Source organism: Hermetia illucens, chromosome 6 (genome assembly GCF_905115235.1).
Source record: "Hermetia illucens chromosome 6, iHerIll2.2.curated.20191125, whole genome shotgun sequence".
Taxonomy (NCBI): Eukaryota; Metazoa; Arthropoda; class Insecta; order Diptera; family Stratiomyidae; genus Hermetia; species Hermetia illucens.
This window is the reverse complement of record NC_051854.1, coordinates 95,626,999-95,645,728: the sequence shown is the minus strand read 5'-3', so window position 1 is coordinate 95,645,728 and position 18,730 is coordinate 95,626,999. Positions and strand designations below refer to the sequence as shown.

Sequence of the window (18,730 nt, the reverse complement as noted above, 5' to 3'; positions counted from 1 at the left end):
AGCGCTGGGTGTACCGGGGGCAGATTCGCGGTCTGCAAGGAGGAGACATGCAGGTAATTTGGGACTCCTCTTGTGAAAAACCAAGAGCTTGCATAATTCTCAAACGTAATTTAAAATACATATGTCTTTCAGAGTTCTTAACCGGGGACTTTGCGGCTATCCAAGTCTCATTGGAAGCCGGGAGGAGCACGCGAGAGGTAGTTGTAGCATCGGGATACTTCCCAGGAGACGAGGGCCGGGCTCCACCGGAACAAGTCGCAAAGCTGACGGAGTATTGCGAGGAGAGGGCGTTACCACTTCTTCTCGGTTGCGATGCCAACGCCCACCACGAAGTGTGGGGAAGCAGCGACACTAATCGTAGAGGTGAGTACCTTCTCGAATTTATTCTTAGTAATAAGTTAGAAATATACAACGTAGGGAACACTCCAACATTTGTGACCAGCACCAGACAAGAGGTACTAGATATAACTCTAGGAAATACCCTAATGAACGGAGGAGGGTGTCGGATGAACCCTCAATGTCTGATCACAGGATAATCAGATTCGACATTGAGGGTAACTCCGAAATAAAAAGAATAATAAGGAATCCCAAGAGAACGGATTGGGAATCCTACACAGCGCACCTGAGCAACAACATTGCCCACCTTCAAGGGGGAGGTGACATCAGGAGCGAATTGGAATTAGAAACGGTGGTGGAAGACCTCAACACAATTGTCATTGACGCATATGAGGCCAGCTGTCCGGCCAAGACAGTCAAGTCATCAAGGGATGTACCATGGTGGAACAGGAACTTAGCCAGAATGAGAACGGAGGTACGAAAACTCTTTAACCGGGCAAAACAAACCGGGGACTGGCGGAGGTATAAAAATGCACTGAATCGTATAGCAACGCGATCAGGGAAGCGAAACGGAACAGCTTTAGGGAATTCTGTGAAGGGATTGAACAGATCACAGAAGCAACCAGGCTGTACAAGGCTGTAGCCAAAGACGGGGGAATATCCTCTGTCTGCTTGGAAAAGGAAGATGGGATATTCACCGAGAATGAGGAGGACAGGGTACACCTGCTTCTCAGAACTCACTTCCCGGGGTCCTACCCCTCGGCGGCAGGCGATAATAATCTGCCTGACACCCCAACAACGAATAAAAGGGGAAGGAAAGAGAGCTGGAAACTAGCAAAAGAGGTATGCTCAGAAGCTAAGCTAAGATGGGCAGTGGGAACTTTTCAACCAATGAAATCTCCCGGAGTAGATGGCATTTTCCCAGCACTTATCCAGAGAGGCGTAGGAATTATCTTAGAATCTCTTCCGAGGGTGGTAAGGGGGAGCATAACACAGGGTTACATACCAAGGGCATGGAGACGGGCAAAAGTGGTCTTTATTCCGAAAGCGGGTAAAAAGGATCCTTTTCACCCTAAATCTTTCAGACCAATCTGCCTAACATCGTTCGTACTCAAAACGGTGGAGAAGGTCATAGACAACTATATTAGAACTAACGTTCTAAAGCGTAATCCCCTACATCACTGTCAAAACGCTTACCGGGCAGGACGGTCAACTGAAACTGCTCTGTATCAGCTGATAGAGGTACTACGGGATGCCATAGAAACAAAAGAAATTGCACTGTGCGCGTTTTTGGATATCGAAGGAGCATTCGACAACACATCGCACACAGAGATACAGGATGCCCTGAGCCGCAAAGGAGTGAGAAACACCCTGGCACTCTGGATGGGCAAAATGCTAGAAAGCAGACAAATAGAGGTACAAACAGGTACAAATTCTATTATCATGAACCCCACTCAAGGCTGTCCACAGGGTGGAGTACTATCGCCGCTGATGTGGAGTATGGTAGTGGATGAACTCCTGGACGTGTTAACTAATACTGGAATACAAGTCCAGGGCTACGCGGACGACATTGTTCTAATCTGTAAGGGCAAATATGAAGATACCCTATGTGATAGAATCCAAACTGGATTAAGGGTTACTAGTGCCTGGTGCAGGAAGGTGGGACTGCGGATCAACCCAACCAAAACCACCATAGTACCATTCACTAGGAGGCGTAAGCTGGATCACCTGAAAGCCATAACATTACATGATATGGAGGTGAAACGAGAAACAGAGGTCAAATATTTGGGAATCACGCTAGACCAAAAATTACTCTGGAAGACACATGTCGGAAACACTTGTCGAAAAGTCACGAGGGCTCTGATGACTTGCAGATCCATAGCAGGAAAAAAATGGGGTTGCAGCCCGAAGATACTACTTTGGATATATACTGCAATAGTAAGGCCAATGATTACCTATGGAGCGGTAATCTGGGCAGAAAGAACCCAACTCAGCACACAAGCCAGGGAATTACATAAGCTCCAAAGGCTGGCTTGCGTCTGTATCAGTGGCGCAATGAGGACATGCCCAACAGCATCCCTGGAGGTCCTTCTGGGGTTAACCCCTCTCCATCTGCACATACAGATGCAGGCAAGGAGATCAATATTCAGGATGGCCGGTAGTATGAGTGAGGCGGGGAGCTGCCTAAATCGAAGGAAGATTGATATCCTTTCTAGGCGGTATCCCGAATTACTGATACCGAGGGACAACATGACAACGAGATTTCACTTCGATAGGAAGTTTGAAACACGCTGGAGTAACAAGGCAAACTGGGAGAGCGTGGCTGCGACATACGGCCTAAACCAGCAACTGATTACTTGGTACACTGACGGATCCCTCACAGCAGAGGGAGCGGGTGCCGGTGTCATTGGTCCAAGGAAAATATACTTTGAGCCAATGGGCAGGTACACTAGCATATTCCAGGCGGAAATTTACGCCATAGACAAATGTGCCTCCTTTAATCTGCAAAGGAACTACAGGGGGCAGAACATAGCTATTCTCACCGATAGCCAAGCAGCGATCAAGGCACTTAGGTCCAACCAGGTGAACTCTAAACTGTTATGGGAATGCCTTGAGAGACTGAATACACTCGGCTCGTCCAACAAGGTCTGGATACTTTGGGTTCCAGGCCATGCTGGGTTGGAAGGCAATGAGGCAGCGGATGAACTAGCCAAGAAGGGAGCAGGGATGCCTTTACACGGGCCAGAACCCTTCTGTGGAATCGGAAATGGTTTCATGGCTATGAATCTAAGAAACGAAGAGAAACGGTTGAGGGAACTATATTGGGCGGGCCTACCAGGGATGGAGCAGTCCAGGGTGCTTATTGGGGGATACGAACCCATGCGCACAAAGGATTGCTTAAATCTCACCAAAAAGAACCTTCGAATCATAGTGGGAATTCTCACTGGTCATTGTCGGCTGAACTATCACCTAGGGAAGCTAGGGATATCTACGGACGAAACCTCTATGCACGTCCTGGGACAGTGTCCGGCACTTGTGCAAAGTAGGTCGATACATCTGGGAAAACACTTAATACCAGATGCAAAGCTGAAACTTCTGGAAGTGGGGAACATACTAAAGTTCCTAACGGTTACAGGCCTGCTTGAGATACTATGATCAACAGGTACACTATAACCAGTAAAAGGGGCACAATAGTTCTTCAAGGACGCGGTGCTACTTTCCCATAACAGAATAATAATAATAGGTATTAACTGCCAATAGATACAAGTAATATTTTTAACGGATTTTGAAGATAAAGAAACAATTTCAAGGAAGTCTCATTATCCAGTAGTTAACAAAATCAAATATTCCATTTGATATTGGGTGGATGAACTTTTGATTCGTATGATAGAGAATGTATCTCACATGGATATCTATATAGCAAAGGTATAAATATTCATATTATCCTCAATTTTATTAAATTTCCCATCGTTGCGACAATCTTGACAATGCAAACAGGTTTTCACTCCTTGCAATGATGTAAGAATAGATTAAAGTTCGAAGGGAGTAAATTGAAGGGGTTAAGGTGATACATCTCCCAAGCCATGTGAACTTTTATTACAAAAACAAGTTTTTAACGTTTCAAGAAGATCTCCCGAAGGATGTACTTTTGGGTTTCAAGAAGATCTTCTAATGATGCCGAAATCAGTTTATTCGATTCCGTGCGCGAGTTAAGATAATAATTTTTTTTCGTTCAGTTGAGTCAATTTAAGCCATTTCGGTGCAACTTCCATTGGGATTACTAAAATGGATGCAGTCACAAACACAGTTGAAGTTGCAGAGTTATTCCCGATTTTACTGGAGGTACGTATGAAATCCGAATAGATTAGACAGTGAACGGGAGCGTCCTTTTCCATGTCGATGTTCTCGCCTGTGCTGTTTTGCAAATACTTTGTAGCTTTACGGTTGGAGTGACTTCAAAGCGAGTGACATGTTGTCAGCTTTTTTGAGTAATGTTTTCTCTGACGTTGTTTTTCCATTAACCCGCGTTGCATTCCACCTTCCCGTAGAATGTTAGTAATGGCACGCCGCACCTTAATGTGATGATGCATTTGCGATGTTTTTTCAATGGCAGTTGGGTATCGTACGCTGTAATAGTGATGTATCATTAATATTTTGCAAAAGGACTTGTATTCACACTCGTACGAGGCAGAGCCCGTTTGATTTAGGACATGAAGAATAATTAGGCGGCTAGGCGGAACTGTATCCATGTATTTTTGCTTGTATGCACTGGATACCATGCTGTCTTGTCAGCGACAAGCCGTTCACCCCTTCTCCAGTGCAGGCATCAAAGTGCACTTTTCTGTTTGTCCATTCGTTTGTTCGCGTTCATTGGACAGAAATTTGAATATATGGTGCATCCGTGTAATGTTTATTGGAAAGTTTCGCTGTTCATGTAGAGCCGGAGAATGCTTTTCTGAACTATTCATCGTCCTCTATTCAAGCCTACTCCGGTGTAAGGAGAATGAGAGGATAACGCAGCATGGTTGACATGAGTTCAGGGTTTGGGGTTCTCGTCGTTGCAATTTTATGCTGCTATTTTATTTCTGAAGTTGTCTCTTTTAAACACACTTCCCAGGATGCATGTGCAGTCATCATCATCATCAGAGGTTACTTCACAAGCAAAGTCTCATTCGAAGTCAAATTCAGAAGGTATACTATACCGTCTGTCCCAAGGAGAAAAAAGAAAAGGATTTTACATGGCTAAAAGCAGAATTTATTTATATTGTTCCGTCTAGGCAGGTTTAACTATCGAATCTGAATGTTCAAATCTATTCAGTCTCTACAGTTTACCACTAGGTTGTTGCATGTCTTGTTTACCGATGACATTACGGGAAGAAGCTCAATAAATCTGAGAGGATTCTATGTCTTCGATTCAGTGTGAGCAATTCCCTGTCTCTATTTCGGGAGCAATCTCCAAATCGGGAAAGCCAAAGAACTGTGTTAACATACATTGATGACATTTAGTGTACCACCATTGAAATCCTTCTGATGTTCGAAATGGAATTTATGCCAGTTCGCAAATTAGAAATATGTTCATTAATAAAGGTCGTGGGAATGTTTATGGAAATGGGGGTTGATTACTGCTGGATTGGAATTTATGAATACTCGTACATTAGCAGGGGTTGTAAAACAACCCCTCACCTCAATGTATTTGGAGGTTGTCACTATATCCATTGCAGGATTGTTTCTGCTTTCCATTTTTTTTCTGTCACATTCATCTTTAAGAAATGTCTTTGAGCCTTAACCTCTTGATATGGCAGTTCGAAATTGAGAAGTCACCATTTCCAAATGAAATATAGACGCTATGTTACACATAACAATCAAAAGGGATATGTGTTGAGGTTGAGGCGCAACAACCGGTATCTGTTCTAAGCCTGCCTTAATAAGGAACTCCACACATTCCGGCCATGCGTCGACGTCTACCAATTCGATATCCCTAAAAGCTGTCGTGCATCCTGGCCTACGCCAACGTTCCATCTCAGGCATAGATATTGCCCTTATAGACGTTTTGGGCTGGATCATCTTCACCAATACGGATTAAGTGACCTGCCCACCGTAACCTATTGAGTCGGATTCTATCCAAAACCTGACGGTCATGGTATCGCTTATAGATTTCATGTAGGGGGCAAGGATTTTTCTCTCAAACGCGGCCAAGAGTTCACAAGTTTTCTTGTTAAGAACCCAAATCTCCGAGGAATCCACGAGAACTGGCAAAATTATTATCTTGTACAGCACGAGCTTTGACCCCATGATGAGACGTGTCGAACGGAACCGTTTTTGTAAGCTGAAATAGGCTCTGTTGGCTGCCAACAACCATGCGCGGATTTCGTCGTACCAGTTTTACCTTAGCTTTGCTGGAATATGTGGACCTGAAGTCGATGAAAAGATGATGCCCATATTTCAACAGTTTTTCCATTGCATGTCGCAGAGATAAAATCTGACCGGTTCCTGATTTGGCTGGATTGAAGCGTCTTTGGTATGGGTCAATGATGTTCTGGGCGTATGGGGCTATCCGACCAAGCAAGATAGCGGAGAATATCTTATAGATCATACTCACCAAACGTAATACCTCTATAATTGCTGCACTATGTGATATCCCCCCTTTTATGTATGGGGCAGATAATGCCTCTTTGCTAGTAATTAGGCGTTGATTCGCTGTTCCGCACCTTGAGAATAAGTTGATGAACCGTTTGGTATAATTTGTCGCCTCCTTTTTTAACCAATACGGTTGTAATTCCATCGACTCCTGGCAACTCCTCTCTAAGTCAATAAATTGCACGGACTGTTTCTCCTGTACTTGTTGGTGTCAGGATTTGTCCATCGTCTTCAGTTGGTGAGACCTCCAACTCGCCGATGTTCTGGTTGTTCAGCAGTTCAACAAAGTGTTCAATCCATTACTCCAATATGTCCATTCTGTCGGAAATCAGATTTCCCTCTTTGTCTCGGCACGATAAGCATCGAGATGAATAAGGCTTCATCCTGCTGACTTGCTGGTAAAACTTCCCCACCTGATGCGGTTGCTCCCTGTACTTTTCGAGGTTAGAGGATTGTTGGTTCTCCCAGGTTGCCTTTTCGGTCTCGCTTCTTCTCTCTCCTGAGTTCGTGATAAGTCTCCGCGTGTGCCCGCGTCCTTCGAGACTTCAACATTATTCGGCATGCCGCATTCTTCCGTTCTGTGGTTAGCTTACATTCATCGTCGAGCCAGCCGTTCCGACTCCTTTTGCGACTGGCGAAGATCATTTGTTGATGCTTCATCTCCAAGATCTCTGTTGACTGCGATTATTGCCACCTCCATTTCCACCTTATAGGCGATACGGAGTACTGCGTTGTGAATGGCTTCAGTGTTAACTCTCACCTGATTGTCAGAGGGGATTCTGGGTGGTGTTGTTATTCGAGCTCCGAGCACCATGCCAACGAGATAGTGGCCCGAGTCTATATTGCCCCCCCCCCCCCAGCTATATTTTCTGACATTCATCAAGGCTGAAAGGTTGCGGTCTTCGGTCAACATGTAGTCAATTTGATAGAAAGTGATTCCATCTGGAGAGGCCTACGTTTGTTTGTGGACCGCTTTCCGCGCAAACCAGGTAATTCCAACAACCATTTCGTGTGACACTGCTAATTGAATATTCCACAGTCCAATATCATTTGTATTTTGATGGCAGCTATGAGAGCCAACGTGTCGCCTGAATACGGGCTCCTTCCCTACTCGGCTGTTAAAATCCCTAAGTATGATTTTGTTAGCACATCTGGGACAGGCTTGGAGGGTTCGTTTTTTTTTGCCTCATAAAAGGTATCTTTCTCCGACTTTGCAGTCTCCTCTGTAGGGGCGTGAATGTTAATAAGGCTTACATTTTTAAATTTGCCTCGGAAGCCCAGAATGCATGGCCATTCGCTTATGTTTTCAAAGCCGGTAACAGCAGGTTTCATTTTTTAGTTGACTTAGAAACTTGGAAATAGGCTGACTAAGAAACCTACTCCGAACATATGGTTCACTGGATGGCCATTATACTATATGGTGTAGTGACTCTTTCCCAGGAAACCGGTTCCTGTCCAGCGCATCTCCTAAAAAGCAGTTACATCAGCCCTATATTGGAGCGGGGTATCGGCTAGCTGCTTGCAGGCTCCATCTCTGTACAGGGAGCGCACGTTCCATGAGAAAATGCGCAAATCGTTATTCCGTTTTCGTTGTCGTCTTCGTCGTTGTGTCGTCAATCCAGTCCGAGACTCCTTTTTTGGCTTCATAACAAGATGTTTTCCATGTAGGGTTGTCAGCCCTACCCAACCCCCAACCTGGATTACCAGTTGGTACAATTTTCCCAGTTTTTAGGCACGGGAGACTCGCCTTCATCCTTCTCCGTATGCAGCTTTTCATTAAGAAAGAGTTCGCAGCTGCCACCACATGAAGGTGGAGATACGGTTTGGTAGTAGAGCTGTTGGTGTTGGTTCAGCAGGCGATTCCCAGGTTTTATGTTCCATCGTGGCTAGCAATTCACGTTTCGCCCTGGGACCTATACTACCCTTTGACCGCCATCGCCCGTATCACCGTGCGGTCAAAGCTCTAACTGCACAAGACAATAATCTTGCCAGCCCTCATGTATTCTTCGAAGACTTGGGTTCTTAGCAAGAAAAGCTGCGAACTCTTGGCCGCGTTCGAGAGAAGAATCCTCCGAAGAATTTTCGGCCTTCTACATGAGGATGGACGATTCCGTAGCCTACATAACGACAAAATCTATGAGCGATACCATGACCGTCAGGTTGTAGATAAAATCCGGCTCAATAGGTTACGGTGGGCGGGTCACTTAATCCGTATGGATGAGGAAGGGAAAGTCTATAAGAGCAATATCTATGGTAGAAAAAGAAGACGAAGCGACCCTGTCTGAAATGGAACGGCGGCGTAAGTCAGGATGCCAGACAGCTTTTAGGGATATCGAATTGGTAGACCTCGGCATCAAACCGGGGTGTCTGGAGCTCCTTATTAAGGCAGGTCTAGAGCGGATACCGGTTGTTGCGCCGTCGAATATGATGATGATTCTGAATAGGTGGCAATTTATGGTTTGTTTGAAAACAAACTAAATATTTTTTGATCCTCATGGGTATGATTTATGTTGTTGTTGTTGTTGATTCGGCTTACGATGACTCCCGATAGAACAGCAGGCTGTGGAACATTTTCGATAAGTTTATGATGTACTTCATAGAAATGTTTATCTTAGAAAATGCAGGACAGGGAAGAATGGAGATTGTTTGGAGCTCCTTTTTTTACGACGTGAAAAAATGAAAGAAAGATACAACAAAGACATGAGGTGTGCGAGAAAGGCAAACGGAGGGGGTAGGTTAGATATGGAAGATGACGGGAGGAGGAAAAATATGACCAGAAGAGGGAAGAGCGAAGCTAGAATCCGAAAACTGGCTAGACCTATCCAGAGTAATCTATAATCTGCGTAGCGAGTTGTAACGCATAATCCACCCGAGGTTGGTCCTTTGCTGAGAGAACTTCTTGCATTGAAGGATACCATAATGTGATCATTCGCCTCTTCCATACTGATCTCGGCTAGGAGGGCTTTACAAAGGGTAAAGTTTGAGACTATTCTGTTTAAGTTCTTGGTGTCACCCGTACTGAGTGTCATGCCATGAAATCAGAGCTTGATGGAAATGTTAGGGAAGACACGAAAGAAAAACTCACCTTTATCTAAGAAAGTGAATTTGAAAGCCTCGTTCCATTCAGAACGATTGGGGTTACGTGTTAGTTGTCAGACGTCAGAAAAAGCATGAAGAGGGTGCCCGTTGTTCTTGCTCGTTTGGCATCAGTATCCGCCATTTCGTTGTAAAAATTTTCGCTCTTGCCTGGAACCTAGAGTGTGATCACTTTTTTTAGACGAGCTTTTCTCATTTCATCGCGGACTTGGGGGTTTTGTTAATGAAGTCTTTAATGGCTTAAAGAGGGTTCGTGATGATTAGGATTTTCTTTAACTTAACCGTACCTGACAGCTTGATTGCTTGAACAATGGCTAGTAGCTCTGTAGAGAGAACAGAAATTCTATTTGTCCTCATCACTGAGCAGAGTTATTGCAAAGTTGGCATCCGTAGTGAAGATCGTAAAGCTAAGAGCTTCCCATTTTTGAGCTTCGATTTCACCACATATGGCCATATCGGCTATGGAGGGGAAGTCGTTATTCCCATAAGGGTTTAATGTGGAGAAGCTCTTGAACGGGACGAGGATTATGTCTGCATATGAATTTGTTGAAAACAGACGTTATTGTGTAAGTGTCCCTGATGAGGGCATAAAAGGAGGGGCTGAACATTTTGGCATTGGGAATCTCTTTTTGGCTGCTAGTAAAGATTTCCCGTAAGAGCGAGGAGATTCGCGCTCTAGTGCAAAGATGACATGACAGTCTCATGAAGCCAAGATTATGCCTCTGGGAAGCTGCCGAAAGACATTCCATTTTCTTCTCAAGGAGGGGGAGGGGAGCGAATACTGAAGAGGAGGCATAGCCAAGGATTTTTCTAAGAATCACTGTAAATAGCCTGAGAGCTTCTCTAGGGTGATGTTCCCAGTTTGCTCCGATGGCAAAAATTTACGATCCTGGTCGCCTTCAGAGCCTTATCTGAGATGTATTTAATGTACTCCTTGACTGTGAAAGAGGCAAAGATGATTTTTCCCAGGAAGCTTGATTCATTTTTTATACTCAAGGTAGACATTTTTAATGTGGAGCCTAGAAACTTCGAGTGGAGAACGATCAATAGCGATAGTGCATGACTTCTCCAAATTGACGAGAAGTTTTAGGAAGTTGCACTGATTTATGAAGAGATCTGCCTGTAGTCGAAAAATGTTTTCTGCATCCTCCCCGGAGACGATAATCAGGAAGTCATCATCATATTGGAAAATTTCCACTTTGCTATTATTAGTATTTCTTGTGACGAAGGCCGTATTAACGTTGAATATTACTGGGATGAGGAAACCCCCTTCGTGAATGCCGTTGTTTATCAGCACATGTTGGCCCAGCATGGTTGACTTCCTGTTGAGCATGATGTTAGGGGAAGAAACATGTCAGCCATGATTCCTATGAGGAGCGACAGGACCATTCTCTCGTAGGCTCTGATGTGGCTCTTTATGACCCTTTTTAATGGCTATGTGAATTAGCAAGTTATTGAGGCACGAGAAGGTGGACCTGTGTTTTCTGTAAGCAAAGCTTTCCTCTGGTAGCATGGGGTGATCCTCCAGAGCTAGGAAAGCCTGGATATCACTATGGCGTTTGTTAACTTGGAGAAAATCTCGAGAAGGGAGATCGGCCTAAAGTTGCTCAGATCATTTTGAAATTTACCCTTTTTGGGAATCGGGACTAGTTTGACCTTACCCCAGTCGTGTATTCTGAGATAGTCATACATCATTTAACCCATCCAGAAGAACTTCTTGAGCCGATTAGTTCAGCCACTGGACATAAGTGTAGTTTATCCATACGGTGTTTGGCGCAGATCGCTTTTTGTGTTTGTCGGGGCCTTCTGGAACCCTTGCAAAGAAAAAGGTTGAGAGACAAAGGGGATAGCCTGAGCCAAGGGGAAGGAAACAGATACATTGTAATAGTGTCCTTTTATGAGGTTTAGAAAAAGGAGACACTTCATGTCGTTTCAAGCACCGAGATGTTTGTTTTGAATCAGGGAGCCTTTTGAACTAGTTGACCTGACTTCAGAAAACTTTGGAAGATTTGCAGTCCGAGATGTTCATCCGCGCGTTATGCCAGGATTTCTTCCTTGCCTTCCTCATAGCCTGGAATCAATTATTTTTCACCCCGTTGAAGTTCTCCTGGTTAGGTACTGTTCGAAAGTTCCCGAAAACTTGCTGTTTTGCCCGGATATGATATGATGATTTAATTTAATGCATATTAGCGACTGACATCAATTATTGATATTTTTGAAACTGTCAGGTTAGCCATACCTGCTTTCTTATTTCCCGAGATACTCATGCATAACTCCTAATTTTTCTAAACAGTCAATACCTTGAATTTTTTTAGGAAAATAGAGGAGAATATTGCAAGGTAATCTTCCTCTAAATAAAATATAACATGGAGTTTAAAGCTACACATATGTGTCGATACTCTTCCCTATAGCAGGCCTCGCGTTTGTGTTAGGTTGGCTAAATTGACGAACAGGAAAGAAAAATCAATATACGCCACTAAACGTCCCTTTCCGACTCGAGGCCTCTTTCTTTGAAACTGTTCTCCATCATGCATAATTAACAAAGTAGCTCGTCGTCCATCCTCCTTAGATTTTTTTCACCTTCCTAGACTATAGTGATTTTTCCTCCATTTTCCTTTCAGATGTCTGACTATCTTTGGTAGAGTTAAATGGTTAGTAATAAGAGCTCTGGTATTTGATGCGTTGTTCAGGAAAATCGTATGCTAGCTGAGAACTGAGTTTTCGTCCTGGTTTTTTCAGACTTGATCAGTTTTGTGGTAATTTTTTACTATAAAGGGACTTTTTCCTAAAGGGCCATAGTTCACTGGTGGGTAATAATTTTAAAATTGGTGCACGCATCTGTCTGCCTGTAAAAACCACTAGTAAGGATTCGGAATTTTGGGCACAGCGCAGTTAAATTCATATTAGAGTTTTACTCTATAGAACCACAACATGTGCCTGCTAATGGTCCTTCAAATCATATGAGGTGATAGGTCCTTGCCTTTTAGGATGCACTCCTTTCTAGTCTTTCCTTTCGGTGCATTATATCGCCTTTTTAATCTTAACTACTCATTCATGCTAGGTTCATCCTTCATATAATTGCCAAAGAAGAAAAAGAGATCATAAACTTTCATGCTTGAGAATTCACAAATCCATGCTAATACGTGAACTGCCCCCCAACGTGCCTCCATTGTTTAATTGACAAATTTCTGGGAATACCCATAGTTGTGAAGGCGGAACTGATGACAACCGGAATAGTCCACTTATTAAAATTGTATGTATGTATTCGACATCAGGATTTCTGTCTGTCTATTCTTGGTGATATTCAGGGCAATGGTATTCATGTAGACGGACGAGAATCCGTTCATTTTTCAGGATTGTATCGCGTCTCAGCCGAAGCACATATAGTGGAAAATTTTCAATTAGGAATTTCATCGTGACGTGAAAGCCTCTGATTTTTTTTCTTCCGATAGGACATAGGATATGTGCACCAGAAAACGCATATAAAACAAATAGCATCAGACTATTCGAGGAAGGCCTGTCAGTTGCACCCGAGGACCAACTGAGGCCATCCGCGCGATACATATATCAGAGGCTGCGTATGCAACCGAAAGAACAACATCGGTGTGCACGTAAATGCGACTATGATGCAGGGAAAAGAGTTGCATAAAGTATGGTTGGCAATGGGGGGTTGAGTCTGCAAGGATGGTGACTGTTCCTAACTATCAAAAAGGCCTATAGAAAATACCACGGAAAATAAGCTTACTATGGAAGTCGCTTCTCCCGAGCATGGCATGCATGTTGGAACGTGTGATGAACTCTATACGAATAGATACGTATATCCGTACGCGGCTTTCCATATCGAGATGCAGCATCTATGCATGTAAAATAGGTATGTCAGTATGTGCCTGCGATTTTTTCACTTGGCTCTGGTACATATCTCGTGTATTTTTTGGTGGGTGGACGGACTTCAGACTAGTGGGAGAAACGAATGGAAAATTGTACAAAAGTGCATTCCACTGCATTCTACATGTCCATGGCTCAGTGCGTACTGCACTATACAGTGATAGTCGTGCTCGAAATTCAAAAATGCAGTTGCAGTCGGGTCGGGGGTGGGCGCATATGCATTTGCCAATGAACAAGAACAAAGCGTTAGTTGATGAGAGCAAAAAAACACTTTTAAAAGTGAAAAATACCAACAAGATACTGATTGCTGTTGTGTGCGTATGTTTTTGACTGCACATCCTTTTTTCCAACAAAACATGAAAACAGGAACGTAGGCGCGTATATAGGCAATAAAACTCATTTCTTGATTAGGCTGGGTTTTTGCAATGATATTGGTTGTGTTTAGATAATATCGACATGGAAAAAAAAGAGACAGAAAAATCGATTGCGACCATTGTGGTTTTTGCCAATATGCGATTATTTTCCTCAAAGGAAAACATATTATAGTATTTTTGTATTTTGTTCCAGGATTTTGTTCTCAAAGAGGCCAATTATCAGCTATTTTGCATTATTCACAAAGCATTTATTATGCTGTCAGTATGTGAGTAATAAAGTTAATTTTACAAATGAGTCCTGTCAGATCCTCTGCAGGACCAGGAACCTGTGTTGAACAAAAGCTTTCAAACTTAGTAACTTCTTCAACATTTGTTTCAAATTGTCGATTTTATCCCACCATAAGTCCTCCAGCCAACAGAAGAGAAATCATTTCGGCCATTCGCCCATTTATGCACCCAAAAAGGGAAAAGCCGCTGGGCTTGACGGTCTCCCCGCAGAGTTATTTGCCGTTGCACTTATAGCTGCTGCAGGTTTCCTACTTCCTTCCACTCGTACGGACATCTTGGGAATAGGAGACCTTTCCCAGAGAGTGGAAGAAGAAGAAGACCGTCAAGATCCCAAGGAAGGGGACTCTTTTTGAGTGTAACAAATTGGGGGCGGGGGGTATCTGGGTGCTACCTGCCGTGGCAAAGATAATAGCTAAAATAAATCTGGAACGCATCAAAGAACATCTCCAAAGCTTGATCGACAAAGCGCAGGCTGGTTTGCGCTTCGGATCCTCATCATCCTATGGATCCTTTTGGAATAGAGGGAGAAGTTAAGGTCCTCACTGCACTTATTCTTCATCGATTTTGAGAAAGCTTTCGATAGCATGAATAGAGATGGTATCTGGAGTGCTCTAAGTAGAAGGGGAACTCCGGAGAAACTAATGTCTATTATCAGAGCGACACATGATGGCTCAAAATGTCACGTGCTGGACTGAGGGAAAATTTCAGAAGTCCAAAGTGGAGTCCGCTGTGTCTCTGCATCGATATTATTTCTTGTTGTTATCAGTGCTCCATGCTGCTTTGTCCGGAGGAATAGAAGGAATGCAATGGACGATGACATCACACACAAAGTTCCTCTCTGTCTCCATTCTTGCGCAAGGCGCTTACTATATACTGCCTTGCCAAGATTGTCAGCCATCAGGCGAAGTCGCCTGCTAGATGCTGAACCCCCAATGTTTCCCATAACCGGCTTAAGGCCGAAACTCCAGCTGCAGTCTTTTCCGCTGCTGTTTTGATTTGCTCGAAAAAGCCCTTGTTTGGATCAAGCGTCAGTCCACGGTACTTAACCGATGGTTTTGATTCGATTATCGACTCGCCGATCGATATGGGATGCAAGATCGGGACTCTCTTTTTTGCCAGGATGACAACTTTGATTTTTCCCAATAGGAGGTTGAAACGACGAGCAGTCATCCATCGAGTTACTCGCCGCATCAATATGACAATTCTGCTTTGCGGCTATTCGACATTGCGTCCGTGTATAAGCTCCACGACATCATTTGCATAACCGATCCCGACACTTCTGGCATGTCGAATCTAAGCAGACTAAGAAACGTTCCAGAAGTCCGGCCCTAGGGCGGGTCCATGCGCAACCTACGAACCGCCATCCTTTCCTGACCTCCTAGCGTCTCATTGAGCAGGGAGAGGTTCTTCTGATAATCCCTCAATATCCGTAAGAGAGTCCAGATGGCTCAAGTGGTTAGGTCGCGATGGCAGAGAAACTTGCCACCGTACTGGAATTCGAATACCAGTCCACTTAGCAGTGAATAAGTACCTTAGTCAAATCCAGATAATAATCTCGGGCGAGCGCAATGCTGAGCACATTGCCTCTTAAAATGTACTGTTGTGCACCGTTACGGTCTCGAATGAAGCACTTTAACAAACTTCAAGATCATGATCCAATATGGATTGTTGGGTCAACCATTATTGTATCTGTAAGAGATGGCTCGGCACGTGGAAAGTATTACCTAGTGTGCCCAGAATGTCTTTCTATCTTACGGAATTGAAGATATTTCTGATGTCAAGCGTTACAAGGAGGACCGCCCGTCGATCTCGGCGGTTGCATGTCTCCGCTCGATGAACGGCATCTATGGCTTGCATGACAAATCTACCTGCTCTAAAGCCAAACTACCGTGCGAGCATGTATCGCTTCTGCGAGTCTACTTTTGATGAGCTTTTTGAACACTTTTCCGGCATTGTGAAGCATACAAAATGGTCGGTATGAACTCAGGGTCCCCTTTCCCTTTGCTGATCAGTAGAAGTCTCGCCACCTCCCAACGAGAAGGAAAAATGCTCTCTTTCAGGCAAACGTTGAAAGCCGTACGGGATGTGCAGGTAATAGTACCTGTATAATGCGATCCATCTGCTGGGCCTTAAATAAGCAGAAGTTCCACAGAGCATCGATTTTTCGGGTGACCAGTTTGTAACCGAGTGCCAATGCCTACCTATTCACCTCGTCGTCACTATGGAACATGCCTCCTCCTGCTCGTTTAAACGTTGTGTCAAGTGGCGGAGTTTGTAACATTCCTTCCAGTGTTCTGCAATTTCCGCCGTCCAACAATAGGTAGAAGGTTTGTAAAGTCTCAATCACCTCCTGATCATGGAAGCTTTGCAGGTTCATACCTGATTTAAAGCCATTTAAAAATATTAACTTCCCCCGGAGACTGGTTTTGTAATGACAAGAATTCATATTATTCATATCTGCTGTCGCCGATGTAACAACAGCACAATATAAGAAGGTATTAAGCAGTTTAATGTTAGATGCTGAAAATCAAAACTTTGCTGTGTAATAGTGTAAGCTGTAGTGCCGCCACCCCCAGGAGTGCAGTCCTGTGCATCCATTCACTTTAAGAGTTTCGACAAATTTCCCGGTGTTCACGATGACGACGATCCATGCACCGAAAGAGCACGGGGGCTGCACCAGTGCTCCACCAGTGATTCCGACGCGAATATTACGTTGGCAATGCTTCCCTCACGGGCTGGGCGCCTGAGCGTGGAAGTGGATTCAGTATTTAAAACTACGAGTCCTGTTCTCGCCACCATTTCCAGAATTTAGCTTCCTCTGAAGTCTAGGTGAGTCATATCCTATTCAAGTGCCCTGATATTGAAGTCACCTCGAATCAGGGTTCGCCCCTCCGTGTCCGAAACGGCGTCCTAAAGAGCATCAACCCTACGCCTAAAGTCCGGCATCGTCTCATTCGGAGTTTGAGACTGACCCCTAAACACCGAATACAAACGAAGCCGTTTCCTTGGATTTGAACAAGAACGCCAAGAATCCATCATCCCGTCCCCAACTCAGATTGCAGCGGTCCCTGATATGTCGGTGTGCCATGAAACTGGATCCTCGTTTCGGTACTGCTCATTGATAAGCATTAGATCAACTTTGATCTCCGCAACGAACTGCGCCAGCAACTCATGAGCGGTGGCACTCCGATGCATATTGATCTGTAAGATTCGAATCATGTTAACCGTTTCCTAGATCTTTCCACTGGACACTGCCCAGAGCCCGGGTGCTCAAGATGGCGGCGAAGAAGAACGGGGAGTAAACCTTCCGGCTGAGCAAATACCAAAATCGCCAAAGGAAAACCTTCATAAGGTAACACCGGGAAACACTGTATTCGCAATGGTTCGCTGGCCGTGATGCAGTAGGCGAATATCCTGAGGTTTGGCATGTCGGCTAACAGCAGCCAATTTTGGACCACTTGCGCGATTTAATTGAAGGATATTTAAGGGTTCCAGGGAGAAGGTGAGTTTTGACAAGCCTTGGATATCGCAGTGTTTTCCACCAACATTGCGGTATCTAAACATGCCACAACGACCTTTAATTTATTGGAGGACGATTCCCCGATTTACCGATCCGCCGGTTTATCGGGGACGGCATAAGCTGTTGGAGCTTGAAGTGCATTCCGCATCTAGCAGAAACCTAATGCTGATGTGCTCCAACTGCAGCGGGTAGCATCACATCCACTAACGAAAATCCTGCGATACATAAACGAAGACGGGGGAATCGACAACAATGGACCACTAAGATCTGAGTGCCCAGAGGCTTTGCCTCTCCCCCACCTCAAACATACACAGACCCCTAAGGGGATCAAACAGACGATTGCACCGACTTAGGGGGAATCTTTAGCAAACGCATACCTAGCGGTTGAACTCGAGGTGGCTGTTGGTAATAATAAGTTGATTGACTAGAGATGCACCCCGGCGAGGATTTCGTAAGGGCGCACCCTTCGAGAAATCTTCCATTTGGCTTACCAGAAAAACGCCGTCTCTTCGGAGGGGGAGTTTGGCCAAAAGGCTCAGGTATTCCTTAGGCGAGTGCAGTGGACACAGGTAATCTGCCCCAAGCTCGCAGTGGGCGTAACGTTCTTATCAGACACTTGACGATGCCTGCATAGAACGAAACTATCTTTTCCGTTGCAAGTATTCGCTTTATGGCCTACGTACGCCGCATTTGCGGTCTCGGGCAGGTCGCATTTGCCAATGATCTAGATACCCGTAACATTTGGTTGGGGCGACCCGGATTCGTATCCTACATATTTATTTATTTATTTATTTCATTAAAGCAATATAGAGTAAAATGAATTCCTAATCAAATATCCTCAAAAGTAGGAGCAAGTAAATGGGTTAGCAAGCGCTTAAAGCTAAGGAAGGGGACTGAGCCTAAAAACCCAAACTGTAGGGTACTGTTGAACGGGCATAGCCTCTGGATCGAGGAGTGAAAGTACTTCTTCTATACTAAAAATATCTGCGCTAGGTATACTCCGAGAGGCGACGCGGAAAATAATATCGGGGTTGATGAGCAGTCCATCAGATAACTGCAGAGTTTAAAAAGGATACACATATCAAGGAAAAGG

The 18,730-nt window shown here is 44.4% G+C and overlaps 1 long non-coding RNA gene across 1 annotated transcript in view; it reads left to right on the top strand.

Moving 5' to 3' along the window:
* Positions 1–4,046: 4,046 nt before the first annotated feature.
* LOC119659928 overlaps positions 4,047–18,730 on the top strand; it is a 245,144-nt gene continuing 230,460 nt past the window's right edge. The window contains exon 1 of the long non-coding RNA XR_005250385.1: positions 4,047–4,179. This is a non-coding gene — a long non-coding RNA (uncharacterized LOC119659928). The remainder of the gene's footprint in view (positions 4,180–18,730) is intronic.